General features: G+C 46.6%; 1 long non-coding RNA gene and 1 pseudogene across 1 annotated transcript; one reads left to right on the top strand and one right to left on the bottom strand.

The window, feature by feature from the left end:
• The first annotated feature begins 3,664 nt into the window (after window positions 1-3,664).
• On the top strand, window positions 3,665-4,547 carry LOC146175087 (uncharacterized; annotated as a pseudogene).
• Window positions 4,548-8,491: 3,944 nt separating this feature from the next.
• On the bottom strand, window positions 8,492-10,226 carry LOC146175086 (uncharacterized). The gene is made up of 3 exons (XR_014701793.1): window positions 9,997-10,226; window positions 9,066-9,120; window positions 8,492-8,891 (listed from the first exon to the last, which is right to left on the bottom strand). It is a non-coding gene; the product is annotated as an uncharacterized LOC146175086 (long non-coding RNA).
• Window positions 10,227-14,204: the final 3,978 nt, after the last annotated feature.

Raw genomic sequence — 14,204 nt, 5'->3', positions numbered from 1 at the left:
CACCCCTGACGGCCTTTATCAATTCAAAGTCATGCCTTTTGGCCTTTGCAATGCCCGAGCAACCTTCGAACGTATGATGGACTCTTTGCTCCGAGGCTTCAAGTGGACCACGTGTTTGTGTTATCTTGACGATGTAATAGTTTTCTAGTCTACATTTGAAAGCCATCTTCGTCACCTTTCTACAATCCTAGCGCTTTTTCGCCGCGCAGGACTGCAACTAAACTCCAAAAAGTGCAGCTTTGGTCACCGGCAAATCAAAGTCCTTGGTCACTTGGTTCATGCTTCCGGCGTTCAGCCTGACCCCGACAAGATTCGTGCCGTCAGAGAATTTCCCACTCCACGTTCATCCAGCGATGTTCGAAGCTTTATTGGCCTATGTTCTTATTTCCGACGATTCGTCCCGAATTTCGTAGCGCTAGCTCGTCCTCTCACCAATCTCCTAAAGAAAGACGTTTCATTCTCCTGGGGGCCTGAACAAGCTGCAGCTTTCTCGGAACCTATTGCTGCTCTCACAACTCCACCCGTCTTGGCCCATTTCAACCCATCTGCCAATACTGAACTCCGCACCAACGCAAGTGGTCACGGCATTGGAGCTATACTTGCACAGCGACAACACGGCCACACAAGGGTGATTGCGTATGCCAGCCGCCTATTATCTACGTCCGAACAAAATTACTCTATCACAGAGCGAGAGTGCCTGGCACTTGTTTGTGCTATTACAAAATTCCTCCCTTATTTGCTTGGCCGGCATTTTACTGTTATAACAGACCATCATGCCTTGTGTTGGCTTTCCTCCCTCAAAGATCCTACAGGCCGTTTGGGGCGCTGGGCGCTTCAATTACAAGAGTATACACTTTCCGTCGTGTACAAGTCCGGCCGGCTTCACCAAGATGCAGACTGCTTGTGCCGTCGTCCCGTCGACTCCCCTAGCCCTACCGACTCTGACGATGACGCATGTGTCTCCTCTGTGTCGGCCTTTTCTAACATTGCCGACGAACAACACTTAAATCCTTTGCTCCATTTTATTATCCTCCGTCTGACCTGCGACCGACCTGATCCATCCTTTGCCTTATATGTATTCCACGAGAACACCCTATACCGACGCAATATGCGACCAGACGGCGCAGACCTTTTGCTCGTCGTTCCTCAACATCTGCGTTCAACCATCCTTGACCAGTTTCATGATGCTCCAACAGCTGGCCACCTGGGTGTCTCTCGCACATACGACAGCCTGCGCCGGCGCTTCTCCTGGCCGAGGCTCTATCGCTCCGTTCAGCAATACATTGGTGCATGTGAATTGTGTCAGCGTCGGAAGAAACCCACAATTTTGCCTTCAGGCCATTTGCAGCCGATCCCCATACCCAGTGACCCGTTTTCCCGCGTAGGTGTTGACCTTCTTGGGCCGTTTCCAGTTTCCGCCTCAGGGAACAAATGGATCGCCGTCGCCACCGATTATGCTACGCGGTATGCCATTACCAGAGCCATCCCGACCAGCTGCGCCACAGACGGCGCTGACTTCCTCCTAGAAAACGTGATTCTACATCATGGTGCCCCTCGTGAGCTACTAACTGACAGTGGTCGCTGCTTTCTGTCGCGAGTGGTTGACGAAATTCTCCGTTCGTGCTGCGTCCGTCACAAATTCACCACAGCCTGTCACCCCCAGACCAACGGCCTCACCGAACGCCTAAACCGTACCCTCACAGACATGCTGTCCATGTATGTGTCTGACGACCACCGAGATTGGGACGTTCATTTACCCTTTGTGACATTCGCCTACAATTCATCAGTCCATTCTACCGCTGGATACTCCCTATTTTACTGTTATTTGGCCGACACCCGTTACTGCCATTCGACACCTCACTACCCGCGGCAGACACCACCAGTACTTACGCCAGTGATGCCGTAGCCCGCGCTCATGATGCCCGCCGGATAGCTCATGCCAGTCTCTGTGCATCCCAAGACTCTCAAAAGTTCCGGTACGACAGTCGCCACCGTGATGTCCACTACAGTCCTGGGTCACTCGTCTTGCTGTGGCTCCCGTGCCGTCGCGTGGGCTTCTGTGAAAAACTTTTGCCCCGTTACACTGGACCTTACCGAGTTTTGCGCCTCGTGACAGACGTCACATACGAAGTTGAATCTGTGCCTCCGAAATCCTCGTCCAGTGCGCCATCGTCTGAAATAGTGCATGTGTCCCGCTTAGAGCCCTATTATGCACGTTCTGTTTCACAAACGTAGAACACACCGGGACTGTGCTTTTTCCGAGGGGGGGGGGGGGGGGTATTGTTACTGAGCGGTATTCGCTGGTCGTGCTGACGAAAAAGAAGTGCGACAGACTGAGAAGAAGAAGACGCAGACGCGTGCTGTGCTGTGATTGCTGTGATCATCCTCAGTGATGTGGACAAGTGCCTTACTGTGAATATTTCCCGTAACAATATACACATACAGCTTGTAGTGAGGTAGGGGATGCAGCTTTCAGCATTTAAACGAATTTAGTAAGCATTACAGAGCAGGCCGTCAATGTACAGAAAGAAGTCTTAAACAGACCCTTGAGAACATCTGATGAAACACCTATGGTGGTAAATAGGAGTTGAAGCAGGCATACTGTGAATGAAAGAAAACAAACCTAAGACTGCAATGCACATTTCAGTATGACTATTAAACACATGAAGTTTATGAACTACACAATTATGGGTGTGACTTGAGCGACACAACCATACCAGTCGACTGCTGAACACAAGAACACGGGATGGAATCCTGGCCGCTGCGGTCGCTTTTCGATGGAGGTGACAAGCAAGGTGCTTATGGCAGTGCACGTTAAAGACCAGCAGGCGGTCGAAATGTTCAAATCCTTCACTACGGCATACCTCATAGTCTGAGTCGCTTTTGGGCGTTAAAACCTATAAACCATCTACATTCATTTACATCCATCTCGGCCGCAGCTGCCACTTTTCAATGGAGGCAAAAAGCAATGCGCCCGTGTGCTGTGCGATATCAGTGCGCATTAAAGAACCCCAGGCGGTCGAAATTTCTGGAGCCTCTACTACGGCGTCTCTTATAGCCTGAGTCGCTTTGGGATGTTAAACACCATAAACCTAAAACTAAACCATTTACATTCATTTAAACTCTTTACGTGCATTCATTCTGCAATGCAGGATACAAATACCCTGTAAACAGTTTTCTGTGACCTGCAAGAATTCAGTGGGCGTGTGAGTGGGCGTGTGAACAGCACGACGATGCGGTTTTCTAACCCGCTCTGCTTCCTCGCCAGGTTACCGCATGGGCTCACTTCAGCGCCGTACCGCTATCTTCACCCACCACTGACGCCAGCAAGCCCTGTCATTTCAACAACGGAATTGGATCCGCCTGGCCTCACGACACCCGGATTTTCACGCTCATCCCTCCATCATTTCAAAGATCCGGATCGACGGCAACATCACCCTCTGCTGCCTATATGAAGAGCTGGCGGGATCACGGCGCCTTTAGTGGGCGTGTGAACAGCACGACGATGCGGTTTTCTAACCGGCTCTGCTTCCTCGTCCAGGTTAGTCCTGTTAAACCTCTATACGCTAAGAAATCGAATAACGTTTGTCTGCTGCTGTTCCCACGCCCGGGAGTTTTGCTTTCCGTGCTCAGTGAATGCTTTGATGTTACAACCCATCTGCTTATGTTGTCTTGTGATGTTGAGCTCAACCCTGGGCCTCCGCCGAACACAAGATCGAGGGCGCAGGACTCTCCGTCAGATTCTGGTTCTACGCAAATGGACGATATACTTGCAATATTGCAAACTGTGAACACGCGGACTGAAAAAATGGAAAGGGATCAGAATGATTTAATCAAATCTGTTGACGATCTTAAAAAAACACAGGCTAAATTTCAAGAAAATCTGGCAGATATAGAAAGAAGGCTAACAGGGGTTGAACGCAAAACCGTCACCCTTGAGGCAGTTGAGGAGGAGCTACAGCGTCTTCGCCAGTCGATTGATCGTCTTTCAACTGAAAACTCTCAACTGCACTCTAAGCAGGCTGAGTTTGAAGACAGGCAGCGGCGAGACAACCTTCTTTTCTACGGCCTCAGACACACAATCCTAATCCTGGGCTCAGTGAGAGGAAAAACTGGTTAGCATGCTTTCGTCCTGTTTGAAAATTCCACCCACCGAAATTCTGGTCGAAAGAGCACACAGGCTCGGCGTGTATACTCCGAATAAATGCAGGCCACTTATTGCTAAATTTTCGTCCTACAAGCTTAAACAGAAAATACTCGTCGCTAGTTCGAAGCTGAAGGACGAAAAAATTGGAGTTAGTGAAAACTATTCCGTCGCTACTCGTCTTGCTGGGAAGAAACTGGTTGAATTTGGCAAAACCCAATCATTAACCTTCAAACTTTGCTTCAATAAATTGTACATAAACAAAACGTGTTACACCTACAATCCCTTTGATGACTGCGTGCATGTACTTTCCAGTGTCTCTACGCCACTGGTCGAATCTTCTGATGACATGCATGCACTATCTATTCCTTCCACCTCATCCGCTAAGCCTATCACTGATTAGCACTACGCGAGGGTCAGTGGAATAAAGTTACCCGTCAGTAACCAACTTTCATTTTTATTCACAAATATACGGAGCATACTTCCAAAACGAGACGATCTTTGCTCTGTTATCAATGCTTGTGATGCCGACATAGTATGCCTTACTGAAACCTGGCTGTCTGCGAAGGTTGATAGCAGTGAACTCTTTGACTGTCAAAAGCGCTACAAGATTTATCAATGTGACAGGGGTGCTCGGTGTGGTGAAGGCGTGCTTATTGCCGTCTGTGATGCTATTTTGTCTTTTCCTATCTGATGTACAACCGATTTAGAACTAGTCTTGGTTGAAAGTCGCACGTGCTCCAAGAAATTGATATTGGGTACTTGCTATCGTCCGCCTCCCAGTTCACCAACCTTTGCCGACGACCTTCATGATGTCATCTATATGATTACTGTGTGGTATCCAAACAGTCCCTTCATTTTACTAGGCGACTTCAATTTACCTAACATTGTGTGGTGTGATGTAAATTCTTATTGTAATCCTTTTTCCAGTGAAGGCGGTAGATTTTTGAGTTTGTGCAGTGACTTCAACTTGTCCCAGCTTGTGATGCAGCCAACTCGGATCGTGTCGACTACTTTTAACATCCTTTATTTATATCTTACTACTTCGCCCGATCTTTTTCAGCCTTTATCGTTCCTACCAGGGCTAAGTGATCACTTTCAGCTTCATTTTTTTTATCTTGCACCGTACCTCATCAGAGTAACCACAAAAAATGTATCCGCGACTATAAAAATGCTAATTTTGATGCCATTAACCATGAACTCTCTGTTTTTCTAGATGATTACTTACCAAGCTTTCACGATCGTTGCGTGAATACAAACTGGAGCTTGTTTAAAGAAAAAGTTGCTGCGCTCACTGAAAAATATGTTCCACGTTTAGTCATCACCTCTAATCGACAATCACCATGGTTCACTCAATCGTTAAAACGGATTTGCAATAAGAAAAAACGCATTTTCCGCTCTGCCAAACTAACCGGTTCCCAAGAACGTTGGACTGCTTATCAGGCCGCGGCCCTTGAATATAAAGCTGCACTGAAGCACACCAAGGATGTATTTTTCAATGACACATTATCTTCCCTCTTAATCAATAACCCTAGAAAATTTTGGAGCTTAGTTAACAAAAACAACACTTCATCCATCAGCCTTAAAGACTCTAGTGACGAGCTAATCCACCCAAATGAGTGTGCAAATGTCCTTAACAGTGCATTCGTTTCATCGTTTTCTAAATATGTGCGTTCTGAAACCCCTGCATATACCAGTGCTGACTTTTTGCCAATGGATTCTATTGTCTTTGATTCTGTTGGTGTGAAAAAATAATCGAAAAACAAAACATTTCCTCATCATGTGGTGTTGATAATATTAATTCCAAGTTCTTGATTAAAACCAAAGTGTACAGCGCAATAATACTATCTAACCTATTTCAGCAATCGCTTCAAACAGCCTGCATACCGGGGGACTGGAAGGTCGGGAAGGTGACTCCGTTGCATAAGTCCGGAGATAAACATTCCCCACATAATTATCGACCAATCTCACTAACAGGCATTTCGTGTAAAATCATGGAGCATGTTATTTTCTCTCACCTTGCATCATTCCTTGATTCTAATAATTTTTTTACTGACAGTCAACATGGGTTTCGAAAGTTGTTTTCTTGTGAAACGCAGCTTTTAACCTTCACGCATGATCTAAATTCATTCCTTGACAGGGGTTCCGTTGTCGACTGCATATTTCTTGATTTTTCAAAGGCTTTTGACAAGGTTTCTCATCAACTGCTTTTTCTGAAACTAAGTAAACTTAACCTTTACCCTAACGTTCTCAGGTGGCTGCATTCTTTACTCACAGATCGTTCACAATTTGTCACTGCTAATAACACATTATCCTTCACTTCTCCAGTTGGATCAGGCGTGCCACAAGGCTCTGTGCTAGGGCCTCTTCTTTTTATTATATATATCAATGACTTACCTGATAACTTATGCTCAACAATAAATCTTTTCGCGGATGACTGTGTCATATACCGTGAAATTACCAGTGATTCTGACGCTGCTCTCCTTCAATCCGATATTAATCATGCCCTTGAATGGACTAACAGGTGGAACATGGAACTAAATATTAACAAATGCAAGTATATGCGTGTCTCTCGTCGTAACACTTTATTACCCTCATACCTTCTTAATAATAGTATCCTTGAGTCTGTGCCCTGTTATAAATATTTAGGTGTATTTATTTCCCATAATCTTAACTGGAAGGCCCATATAGATCACATAACCAACAACGCTAATCGCATGCTAGGCTACATACGTCGTAACTTTAGTCTTTCCATTAGTTCCGTAAAATTGCTCCTTTACAAATCGTTGGTTCGTAGTAAACTGGAGTATGCTTCATCCATATGGGACCCTTATCAAGAGACACTAATCTAGGAACTTGAATCTATTCAGAACCGTGCGGCCCGTTTCATTCTCTCTAACTATCTGTCACTGCTCTTAAATCAAGCTTATCACTGCCACTACTCTCTCAACGTAGAAATATATTCCGTCTTTGTCGATTTCATAAGATCTATTATAACCCCATCCTTAAGAGAAAATTCATTACGCCTGCTTGCTACATGTCTGCTCGGATCGATCACCGTCATAAGGTTGGTATTCCTTCGTGCCAAACAAATCACTTCTACAACTCATTCATACCCAGCACATCGGCACAATGGAATCGCCTTCCCCCATCGGTTGTTGAAGTGAGTGACCATTCTGCGTTTAAATCTGCTTTAGCTATTGTGATGTTAACATAGAACATTAAATTCTCCCACACTGCCATTTGTTTATTGTTTTTAGTTCATCTGCGGTTTCTATAAACTTTTTTCTCTTTTTCCCCCCCAATCGTGCTGCTGATTACGTGTATGATGGTATATTTCAGCAACTGTTTCCTGCCTGCTAGTAAAATTGTTTGTTTTGCTCACGTGGTATATTTTGTGTGCTTATACAATTCGCTCATACGTCTATGTCAATAGCTAATAATTTGTATTCTTATTTTGCTGTAACTTGCTTATGTGTTTCAACCATACTACTGTTCAAATTTGTTTTAATACTGATTGCTGTTCTTTTCCTTTTTTTTATTTTATTGTACCCCACTCTCCTCTGTAATGCCCTCGGGCCCTGAGGGTACTGAAATAAATAAATAAATACAATAAGTGAATGCTGCAGAGTCATACTTTATGGTGACAGTTACTGCTTCATTTTGGCTGCAGTAAACAACAGTCACACTCTGGAATGTTTAATACGCACATTGTGACATTCAGCTCCGTTTGGTACAATAGCTTTGGTGACTTTTTTAATGAAGTCTTTGAATGAATTTTTCAGCTGTAAGGGGCACCTCACTTCAAGCATTCACAATCGAAGGTCACAATGTCATCAGGTGAAGCCCCAACAATGGGTACTTCCCTGAAAATAGTTAATCCCACTTCTGTTAAAGATGGAGCATGGCCACTTTTTTGAAAGCAAGGAATGTAGAAATCCTTCGCTTCCGTTTCTTTGCGCAGTCCCTCGTTCATGGCAGAGCTTCTGAATGTTGCTGTATGTAGGACAAGGTTCACAACTCCACGCAGGTTGTGTGGCCGTTGTTCCTTGTCCAAGTTGTGTGTACGAGTCAGGCATCCACGGGTAATACTTGCAGTGACCATGCCTTGCCTGTAGTGCATTCAATGTGAAGAGAGTGACTGCGCTTTCGTTTTCTGCTGAACTTCAGCAATGTCTTCATGAGTGTAAGCCTGCTTCAGCCAAGTCAGAAATTCAGTCACTGTCATGTGGTGCTGAGCTTTAACAAGGTCCATAAGGGCTGGAACACCCTGATGAGCTCCAGAAAAAGTAGGAAAAACAAAAGCTGTGGCAAAGAAAAAGGTGTAACAGCAAAACAAAACCTGCACATTTTATGCATATAAAACACATGAGTCCTTTTCCGAAAGAAAATTGTTTTTTTTAACAATTCAATCAAAATCTCAAAGCTTCCCAGAAACTACAAACTATTGGAAGTGAGAGAACAAAAATGCTGTCAGCTTGAAGCCATTCGGAACCTTAGCAATACATACGAGCTGCATAGCTTGGCTCTTGACCTTGTTGGCTTTATTGTTTTAGGTGGAGATTGTGGTAGTGCCACATAAAGAAATATACTGGAACCTGTCACTCACACATAGCTAATGTATCACAAGATGATATTAGAGACGAGGCCATAAATATAGGTTCCTGCCAAGCTATCTATAACATACCTGCAGGCGTCTGGATGGATGTATTGGCCTCATTGTTTTGGGGTGGTGATCGAGGTAGTACTGCATAAAAAAAGTGAAATCATCAAAGTGCAGCGGTATAATGGTAGATAAATGTGGCTGCAAATAAAACTGTCACAACAAGTGTCTAGACACCACACTTTGTTTCCATGGTTTACCCGCAGTCCCTTTTACATGCTTGGTTTGCCGGCTCAACACATATGAACATAAACACACCTGATATGACGTCTCGAGTCGGCTGCCTATTTTCAGGTTCGAGGGAAACTGGCGGCTGAAACAAAAAGACAGAGGAACACTTAAGCTGCGCACTTAAGGGTATGACGCGATAGCGTAGGCTACCACCCGACATATAAACCCTGCTTTAACCAAGTCGTATCAGCGTGCGTACATAGCCTAGGTGTAGTGCACCTGACTCAGCATCCAAGAGCACTGGAAGGCTGATCCTTATTTCACCTTCCCACCGCAAAGGAGCAACCCGTGTTGGCAGCTCCTCCCAACTTTCGAATATTATGTGGTCTCGTTAAGCCGCACAAACCATCGAAGAATGTGTGTCCGGCTATGCCACCTGCCAGCGCCATGCTCGTGATTTTTCGCTCACAACGCCGACGCCAACACTTGATTTTCAAGCAATGGGCTCTTTAGCGGTATCGCATTAATATAACTGTGAATAAAATCTCTTATTTTGTTGCAGTAAAAACACCAAGCAGTCATGTATATAATGACATACTCCACAAACTCTGAAATATAACTTCATGGTTGATTCAGTAACAAACTGCTCTAAGCTATGTTAGCATTAGAACAATAAATAATCTGCCATATTGCATGTTAAATCTTTTAATGATTCTTTGCACAAGTCTTAGAAAAACCTTGGAAAAATCAAACCTGTTCTGTAGCTTCCTTGTCATATCGAAGCCACAGTGCACGGGGATTTACATTTCGCAGCTCTCCCCTGAATGTGCCTATGTCAAATAGATGCCCATTGGGACAAGGGTCATAGGACCGCTAGAGCTTGCAAGCTTCATATCTGCTATTGTCGGCTACCTTGAAAGTGATATCCTTCAATGGTTTTGACACCTCCACCTTTTTGGCTCAAATAAAAGCCTATGATAAGCACATTTTTATAACATTCTGGTAAACTATGAATTACCTGAAGATGGCACAATTCAAGCACATGGCAAATCTGTGCACGTCTGGTCTGGCTCTGCAGCTGTGCTGGCCCCGACCAGCAGCAGCCCCACCACATGTTGGCAGTTGCCACTTAACCTGCGAATAAACAAGGGATTCCATTATTTGCTGCTCTGTTTTGGGGAGAATTGTGCAGCATTTTATTATATAGTTTATATCTAATATCAGCCACTGGTAATGCGCACAATTTCTGACTGTCTAGATACACTAGTACAATACCTTATAATCTTGCTTTATAATGTGCAAATGCAGAAAGGAGACATTGACATGCTATAGAAAGTGTCTGCGAAACAGCAGACATCAATCAGTATGAGTTTGAGAAGTTTCATTACAAGCATGAAAATTATAGATGTACGTAACAACATACTGCAAGTGCATGGCCTTCCAACTCTCAATGCCTTGCTATTGCTTGGTTGAAATGAAAATATTTTGATCATGCTTAAATCTGTGCAATGCTCGGGCTACCCCTCTGAAAAATTTTATGCATGCTCACAATATTCTGTCGTCACGCATACATGATTTTCATGCACCATCGATCCTGTCTATTATCAGTCTCTGAACTCTAGTCCTTGTTGATGCATCCTGCTTTCTTTCCGCCACATGTCCTACGTACGCTCGCCTGCCTTGGTGGCCGCCCATGGCTACCGTATACTAAAGGCAAAATACAAAAACGCTGGTGTGCTGTGCGACGTCACTTGCAAGTGAAATAACTCAAAGTTGTACAGATTACTTACTACGCTCTTCATTACAGCATCCGCCACAGCCAAGGTGCCTCGCACGTCTCGCACGCTTCCAGTTATTTCCTCACCCAAGTGACCTAGGCTCGGATTTCGGTGGGACAAAAACTTGTTCAAGCGTATTTCACCTCATTTTCAAAAAATCTGTAGCGCGGCCAGATGTGCGGGTTGGCGGGCAATTGGACTAAAAATTACTGCACACGCGAGGCAAAAATGCACCTGTCTCATGCATTCCTACAGCAAGACAACAAACTAGCATTGCACAGAACCAAGCACATACGACGCTGCTCTCACGTGTAGCACGACGGATACATCGGCATATAACGCAAAGCACGCGAAACCATGGCACGATTTTATGACGAGCAATATATACTGCTAATGGGTTAGGAAAGAGTATATAATGCTAAACGCCAGGTAAGCAGAAGCAAATTCGCGGGCGCAGAACTGATCCGACAATAATAAGAAAGTGCACTTACCCGGCCGGGCAATGGCAGTGTGCCTCGGGGATTTCACCAGTCGTTTTCTGCACTACTGCGTGCACCAGGTAGTAGCCACTTTTTTTTGGATGGCAGGCATATCGAGCGGTAAACACCGACCTCACTGACTCGGGATATTTCATGAAACATTGCGTTTCTTATGTAGCCCTCATATTTGAAGCGGCGGCCCTTGCTCAACTGGCGATCGCATCGCACGCCGGACGACTGTACCGCTGAATATTGCCGCGAAACCTTCAAAACAGTATTTGTTGTTTTTTAACAGCCGCCGGCATACGGGCTTATCACTGTGATTCTGGACCGCGTATCAGTTCCGTAATCTTTGTTTGGTAATGCTCGTTGTCGCGAGTCGCACCTTTATCAGTTTTGTTGTAGCGCAAGATGCACCGAGATCTATCTCGAAGGTTCCGGCCACTTGGGTGCCTTTCCACAATGTTCCAGCCCGTGCTAATAGCTGTTTGCGACGTTATCTAGATTGTTCTGTGCAGCTTTTAAATTGAGCGTTGCCGAGTGTGACGGGCATTACTTGTTCGACGATCGACGAGCACGTTTGTTTCTATCGCCGCCGCCGAGTTGCTTAGTTCTTTTGCGGGCGCAAGTCAGCCCAAATAAAGAGTTTTTTTAGTGCAATTAGTGCCATCATAGACCCCTTCATTTGTGTCGTCGACCTCGTCACCACTACGTTACATCTGGTGGAGGTGCTGCCTTTGATCCTTCAAGCGAAGATCCAAGCCGTGTTCCTGTCGCCCTGGAAGACCAGCCTACAGGTCACCGAGCCAGCCGCCGTCTTCAAGGCCTACAACCCGGACACGGTCTGCTGCCTGATCCCATTCGATCTCGGAAGGACTCGACGCTGACAATGGCCCAGCCTACAGCACCGGTTATTTTCGTCCAACCCCGGGAGCCCTCCTGCTTCCATGGACTACCGGATGAAGATGTGGGAGATTGGATGGACCTTTTCGACCGTATGGCAGATTTCAACGGCTGGAATGACGCCGCGAAACTTAGGCAAGTCTACCTTGTTCTTCAAGGACATGCCCGAGTTTGGTTCGAAAATCATGAGGCAACTATGAAGGATTGGGAGACTTTCAGGGAAGCGTTTCTGACTGCCTTTTCAAGCATCGTCCGAAAGGAAAAAGCCCAGGCCCTTCTTCAGTCAAGACTGCAGCTTCCTAACGAGTCTGTCCTGGCGTACGTTGAGGAGATGAAGCGCCTCTCTCGCCGCGCCGATCCTAACATGACTGAAGGTGAGAGAGTCAAACTTTTAATGCGAGGCGTCAAAAAATCGCTTTTTGGAAATCTTGTCCGAAATCCGCCAAAAACAGTGACAGAATTTGAAACGGAAACGTCTGCCATCGAGAAGACGTTGTACACCCGGATGCGCCACTACGAGCGGCCATTTCAGCCAGACTACTAAAGCCACTACCCCAGCGCATCTGCAAGTGGAGAGAACCTTCGTGACCTCATCCGGGAGATCGTGCGAGAGGAGCTCCGCCGAATGCAGCCATCATGGCAACAACCCCAGGTGGCGACGCTCGCGGACGTCGTCCGTGAAGAAGTCCAGCAGGCGCTGGGCGTTCCTGAAGCGACGGCTGCGACTGTTCCAGCACAAGAGGCAACAGCGATGAACTACGCTGGTGCATTACATCGCCCTCCGCCCCGACGTGATGACTTTCCGAGCCCTCGCCGCTACCGGCCTGTTCCTGAAAACCGCCCCTTGGCTCCTGCCCGCCAAGCCTACCAACGACCAACAAGCCCCAGGAAGTGCGACGCATGGAGGACAGCAAACAACCGGGCATTATGCTTCCACTGCGGTGAGGCCGGCCACATTCTGCGGCACTGCCCGTACTGACGAATCGGTCTCCGCGGATTTGCAGTCGACGCTCCACGACCACGCCCAGGTGAACGACTGCAAGAAATCGACAACTATCTGCGTAGCGGTGAGATTGCGCCACCAAGCCGTCGATTCAGGTCTCCATCCCCGTACAGGGCCCGCTTTGCGTCGCCAGGACGTAACTATGATGGTAGTGTGCGCGGAAGGTCCCCAAGCCCCCGTAGGGGAAACTAAAGGCAGCAACCTTTGGAGGTGAGGTTGCTCAACGGCGAAAAGACGAAGACCCTCCGCCGCCGACGACCACTAATCACGACGCAACCATTTCATCGCCGCTCCACACCACGACATCGACGACAACACGACCAGAGTGCAAGCAGACACCGCCGTCCAGCGAAGTAACAACGGTATGCCCCGGCCATGATCTGAAGAAACGACGGAGCCGAGATCGGACACTGAGGCCCACGTGCAATGCGAGTACGCGAACAAGTGACCTTGAAGTTGATGTCGACGGTCGCAGAGTCACTGCCCTAGTAGACACCGGAGCTGACTATTCAGTCATTAGTGGACCGTTAGCCTCTCAGCAAAGAAAAGTTACCACCGCTTGGGATGGCCCGCTGATTCGCACAGCAGGTGGCAACCTGATTACTCCATCGGGACGATGCACTGCAAGAATAACCGTAAATGGGCGTACTTACCCCACCAGCTTTGTGGTCTTGCAGCAGTGCTCCCGCGACATGATCGACCTGCGATCCAAGCTCATCAAGCTCTCTGCAGACAAAGCCATTCCTGCTATGACGACGTCGATGCAACACATCCCTCTAAACGTCCTCGAAGAAGAATTGAACGTCCCGCCCCGATCAAGTATCGCAGTCTGCGTAGGTAGCGCCAACATCGAAACCGCTGAAGGCATCGTCGAAGGAAATATCCAATTGCTCTTAGAACGAGGTGTTGGCATCGCAAGAGGCATCACAAAATTCCGGAGAGGTCAAGCTCAGGTTCTGGTAACAAATTTCACAGAAGAATACCGGCATCTCAACAAGGGCACGACGATCGCCTTTCTCAACGAATTAGCGGACATCAAAGATGTATTCTCCCTCCACGACCA

The sequence above is a fragment of the Amblyomma maculatum genome, chromosome 11 (assembly GCF_055883805.1).
Source record: "Amblyomma maculatum isolate TAMU_Amacu chromosome 11, ASM5588380v1, whole genome shotgun sequence".
Lineage (NCBI taxonomy): Eukaryota > Metazoa > Arthropoda > Arachnida > Ixodida > Ixodidae > Amblyomma > Amblyomma maculatum.
The sequence above is the reverse complement of the archived record's forward strand: the minus strand, read 5'-3'. Positions and strand labels throughout refer to the sequence as shown.